At 48.1% G+C, this 5,099-nt stretch overlaps 1 long non-coding RNA gene across 1 annotated transcript; it reads right to left on the reverse strand.

Annotated features, from left to right (window-relative positions):
* Positions 1 to 507: 507 nt before the first annotated feature.
* On the reverse strand, positions 508 to 4,659 carry LOC128420134 (uncharacterized). The gene is made up of 2 exons (XR_008331977.1): positions 4,448 to 4,659; positions 508 to 1,585 (listed from the first exon to the last, which is right to left on the reverse strand). It is a non-coding gene; the product is annotated as an uncharacterized LOC128420134 (long non-coding RNA).
* Positions 4,660 to 5,099: the final 440 nt, after the last annotated feature.

Here is a 5,099-nt window from a genome sequence, read left to right on the forward strand (position 1 = left end):
ATTGGCAGTGGAATTCTGCTTCCATTTCATTTCAAAAGAGGAAGGGAAAGAAGCCTCTAAAATATCCTTGGGTGCCCATTGCTCCGTTTGTGCTTCAGGAAAATCTCCAGCCTTGGAAGCGATCTTGGGGTCACACCTCCAGTTCCACCCCTGCTTCACTGGCACCCCCTTTAAAACATGTTGGGTTGTTTGTTCTCCTGGGCTGGCTTTGCTTTATGGTTTCAGCATGTTGTGCCACGGCGGAGCAATTACAGTCCTGCTTTGCTCTAAGCAGAGTTTGAATGAAGAATGAAGAACCGTGTCTTCATCGCCTCCAGTTTAGGCATGTGAATTGCCCCATAACAATTGGTGATGGTGAGGAATACTGGAGAGAGTCAGGGTGGGTGCAAATGTTAAGGGCGGGATTTACTTTATATTGTTCTTTTGTTGATTTCATAAAATTTATATACCACTTGGTTGTAAAAACCACTCTCAAAGCAGTTTACAAAAAGAATAAAACTATAAAGCTATCAGTAATAACAGTTTAAAGTAACTATTTAAAACATTCAAAAACAATTTAAATACATGATAAATTAAAACACGTTAACATTATTCATGTCTGTGTAGTCTTGCCTAAACAAAAATGTTTTCAGAGGGGCCATAAAGAATGCCAGGAGGGTGCCTTCCTGCTGTCCACAGGTAGGGAGATCCAGTGTGGGTGTTGCTGCCAACTAAATGACTGATTTCTTACCAAGGTGGAACAATTATTGTGTGGCACACGTAACGCTGCCAGTTCTGTAGGTCGACACAATCAAGTGGGCAAATATGGGGTAAAGCAATCTCACAGGTAAACTGGTCCCAAGTTATTAAGGACTTTGTATACTTGGCCCAGTGGCAAATTGGCTCCCAGTGCAGGTCTCTGAGCCCAGGTGCATTTCTCTGGGTTGTCATGCAAGTTGCTCCTGAGACCAAGGAGCTTCCTGTGAATCTTACAAATCCTCTCGGCTCCGTTCTCTCTCAGCTGTGGAAATTTTTGCTACACGTCTCAGGAGGATAAATCCTGGTGAGTTGCTGGAAACATTGAGCCAACTCTGTTGAGCTCACATGTATTATTGATGTTGTATTATTAATAAACTGGCATCTATACTTCTGTTAAACTCTGTGGTGCTCTTAAAAACAGGGGAGGGGGTCAAAGAATCATAGAACTGTAGAGTTGTAAGGAACCCCGAGGGTCAACTAGTCCAACTCTTTGCAATGCAGGAATCTCGGCTAAAGCATCCATGACTGATGGTCATCCGACCTAAATGGGAGGGAACGGAGGAGAGGCTGAGCACCTCCATCAAGAACAGGGTGAGGTCAGGGGGTGGGCTTGAGAGAGACGGAGGGTCAGCTGCATGCCACGTTAAAGGGGCAACATGAAGCTTATTCTCCATGGGTTCCAGGGGCAAATAGACGTTTGTGCGGTGCTGCTGTGCTCAGCCCTGCTTGTGGGGCACCTGGTCGGAGGCTGTGAGGATGGGATGCTGTGCTAGGAGGGCCTTTGGTCTGATCCAGCAACCTGGCTCTTCTTATCTTCGTACCTTCTGAATGAACCTGCTAAGCAATGCTACAGAAGAAAGTCATAATGGAACTGAATTAGGGTCAAGAATGCTTGCTGGGTCTTGCTTGCTTATTTATTTATTTATTTATTTATACCATATTTTTCCATGTATAAGACTATATTTCCCCCCAATTTTTTAAAGTTTAAAATTGGGAGTCATCTTATACACGGAACGTTGCAATTACCGGTAAGTATAAAAATAAATACGTGCCACCATCCATATTCTTTTCCCGCAGCCTCCCCTCACTATTGGCCTCACGACAAACCCTGGTCTGGTACTCCCCCCCAGCAGCCCCCACCCCGGATCCACTCAGGCGCCTGGGGCGGAGAGTGCCGCTCCTGGGGACGGGGCGCACCGTGGGGCCTCCGGAGCCTGCCTGCCTCTCCCACTCAGCCGCCTACGGCCCAAGGGGCAGAGTGCAGTTGGCTCCTCTGGATGTTTGAGAGTGGAGCAGAAAAATGCCATTTGACTTCTGCAGCATACAAATTCCCTCTTAAAGGTTCTTTAGCTATGATTCTTGCGTTGCCGCGCTGACCAGTTCCCGGCCATCGGGACGTGCTCTTATTCCAGCTCAGCTGCCGCTGCTCCAGTTTTCATAAGGCACGTTATAATAATGCTGACTAGCCCCCCAAAATAAAAAAAATTACCTACCGTAATTACGATACTAAATATATCAGTAAAGCTGTTCTGTTTGATGTTTAAATATACGGTACTAAATATACCGGTGTTTTGAATATTTAATAAAATATCAAAGTTGTTCTGTTTGGTGTTTAAAATATTTATTTCTTAATTTTGGGCTCAAAAAAAGGGGTCGTCTTATACATGGGGGTGTCTTATACAGGGAAAAATACAGTACATACATACATGCATGCATACACACCTGCATACAGTGGCACACTCCCAATCTCTGAGCAGCAAGAGACTCCAGGGGTGCCTGCACTTACCCAGTACAGTGGTACCTTGGGTTAAGAACTTAATTCGTTCTGGAGGTCCGTTCTTAACCTGAAACTGTTCTTAACTAGAGGTGTGCTTTTGCTAATGGGGCCTCTTGCTGCCGCTGCTCCACCAGCGCACAATTTCCGTTCTCATCCTGTGGCAAAGTTCTCAACTCGAGGTAACTCTTCCAGGTTAGCGGAGTTTGTAACCTGAAGCGTTTGTAACCTGAGGCGTTTGTAACTCGAGGTACCATTGTATGGGTTTCCTTGCAAGGCAGCTCAATGGAGACTGTGGTGTCTTTAGGATATCTGGTTTCATTTAGACATATATACAGCCTGAGCAAAGGCTCACAGTGTTAACATGCCAACAGATCTTGCTCCTCATTAGGGTTCCAGGGAAAGCCCTAGCAGTCACAGCTTGGATCCAGCCCAGAGCAAGGCAGGCCTCTGTGTCTCCAGAGTCCAGCATCAGTCAAAACTCAGGGCTTCTCCACACCTTTGCTCTGCATTTCTAGGCACAGGTGTGCACTTTAAAGCTTCCTGTCCAAGCACTCCCCCCCACCCCTGGCACTTTCCCCAAGAAAACCTGCTCTTTATTGCTGAATCCAAACAAACAGCAATCCACGAAAAACCCAAGTTGCCATTTGCTCCGATTCAACATTAAAGAGTGGGCTTTCCTGAGGAAACTGGCGGGGTAAAAGAAAGAAAAAGTGCTCAGACACAGACCAGAAAAGCGCAGGGCAAATGATAAGTGTGGAATGTGGATTCCCACCCCCCACCAGCGCTTTTCTGGGCCTTATGCTTCTCCATTCTTTGGATGAAGTGGCATCCAGCTAGGTAAGGCGTGGGGGAGGCTGCACCTTTTGTCTCTAAGCAACAGAGCAGCCTCTCTGGAGGTTGTAGCTGACGGTGCTCATTGGGTTTGGCTGGGCCAGCAGTCTCTTCTACTAGGCTTGGAAGGGGCCCAGGGCATCATCCAGACTGACCTGCTGGTCTCTCTCTTCTCCCCACTTCTCTATTTCTCTTAAACAGCTGCAACCTCCAGTTCACATGACAACTTAAAGATGCATGCCTTTGCACTATCCTGAGTGTGCAAAGAGGTCCTCTTGGAAGAGAATTGCTCTTCCATGGGCTCAGGCGGTGAGAGTATTGCCACCAACAGCTGTTCAAGGTCACAGAGAGTTGGTATTGCTGGTCCTGGTAGCTGCTATGGATCAGGATTGCAAGTCAGAATTGGGTCTTTGTCTAGCGGCTTTTTGTTGCTCTCCAGGACAGAATAAGTGTTTGTCATCTGTGAGTGTTTGTCATCAAGAGATGTAGGGTGTGAAGTCAAACTAACTTTTACTCAGAGTAGCCCCACTGAAATTATTGGGCCTAAGTTAGTCCTTTAATTTCAATGGGTCTACTCTGAGTAGGACTGATGTTGGATACAATCCAGCTGATGTTTCTTCACCTTCCTCTCAATAAGTTAGGGCACAATTAGGGATGGACAAATTTGTCACATTTGATTTGTTTCCCCCGCTTTTCTAATTTTAACTGCGGTTTGCCACATTTCTGTATCAGATTGTGAATCTCTGCCTGCAAAGAGGCCTCCCCAAAATTTACCATCATTTTGGTACGCGTTCCTCCTAATATGAGCATTTGCTGCAGGAAGTTTTCCCCAGTAGAGTGCATTTGGGTAATTTATCTTCACTCATACATTTATAAGGCACACGTTCCCTTAATATATGCACTTTTGCACACTAGTTTTGTTTTGGGAACGGCAGCATTAAATTTGGGGAAGTGCAAACATCCAAGGATAGCTGCCATATTGCACAAGAGCATCAGGAGAGCCCACTGGATCAGGCCAGTGACCCACCTAGCCCAGCATCCTGCTCTCACCGTGGCCAGCTGAATGCCAAACAGGCGCAGAGCACAAGACCACTCACTCACCCTTCCTGCAGCTGTGAATTGAACCAAATTTCTCTCCCATCCTCAGGCACAATCCTCTGGGGAGTTCTCCTGCGCAACCCCCATTGAAAGGAAGGGGAGCTGTGCAAGAGACAATCCTCTGGGGAGTTTTCCTGCATGCGTCTCCTTGACATGAAGGGAGCTGAGCTGTGCCCCGTGTGGCTGGTGCATTCGCAGAACCCGAGATGGCGCCTTGTCTGCTGTCTGCCGCGCTGCGTGGAACAACGCGCAGACCCGCTGCTCCCTGAAATGGCTGCTGCTGGGCTTGCCATCTTGCTGAAAGCCAGCGGGGACAGAAGAGCTCCCCGTTGCCCCGCTGTGTCCTTCAGCCGACGCCGCATCGAGCATGCTCAGCACACGCGCAGCACTCGTCCTCCGTGCGCTGCGCAGAGGCAGCCTGCTCCTCGTCAGCCCCTTCCCGGCCTGTGTCCTCAGATGCCCTCGGCTGCACTTCCATCTGTTCCAAGCCTTCCCCATGAATGAATGCGCCAAAAGGAGCGCGGCGGGGGGGGGGGGCGAGAGAGGATTAATGGACGTGATCAATACAGGTCTGAATGCCGGGGTCGTCACGGGGTTTCAGATACTCACCTGCCGCCGCCAGGAATTCTAGCAAGCGAAATCTGCTCTGCATTTG

This window comes from Podarcis raffonei, chromosome 8 (genome assembly GCF_027172205.1).
Source record: "Podarcis raffonei isolate rPodRaf1 chromosome 8, rPodRaf1.pri, whole genome shotgun sequence".
NCBI classification, from domain to species: Eukaryota; Metazoa; Chordata; class Lepidosauria; order Squamata; family Lacertidae; genus Podarcis; species Podarcis raffonei.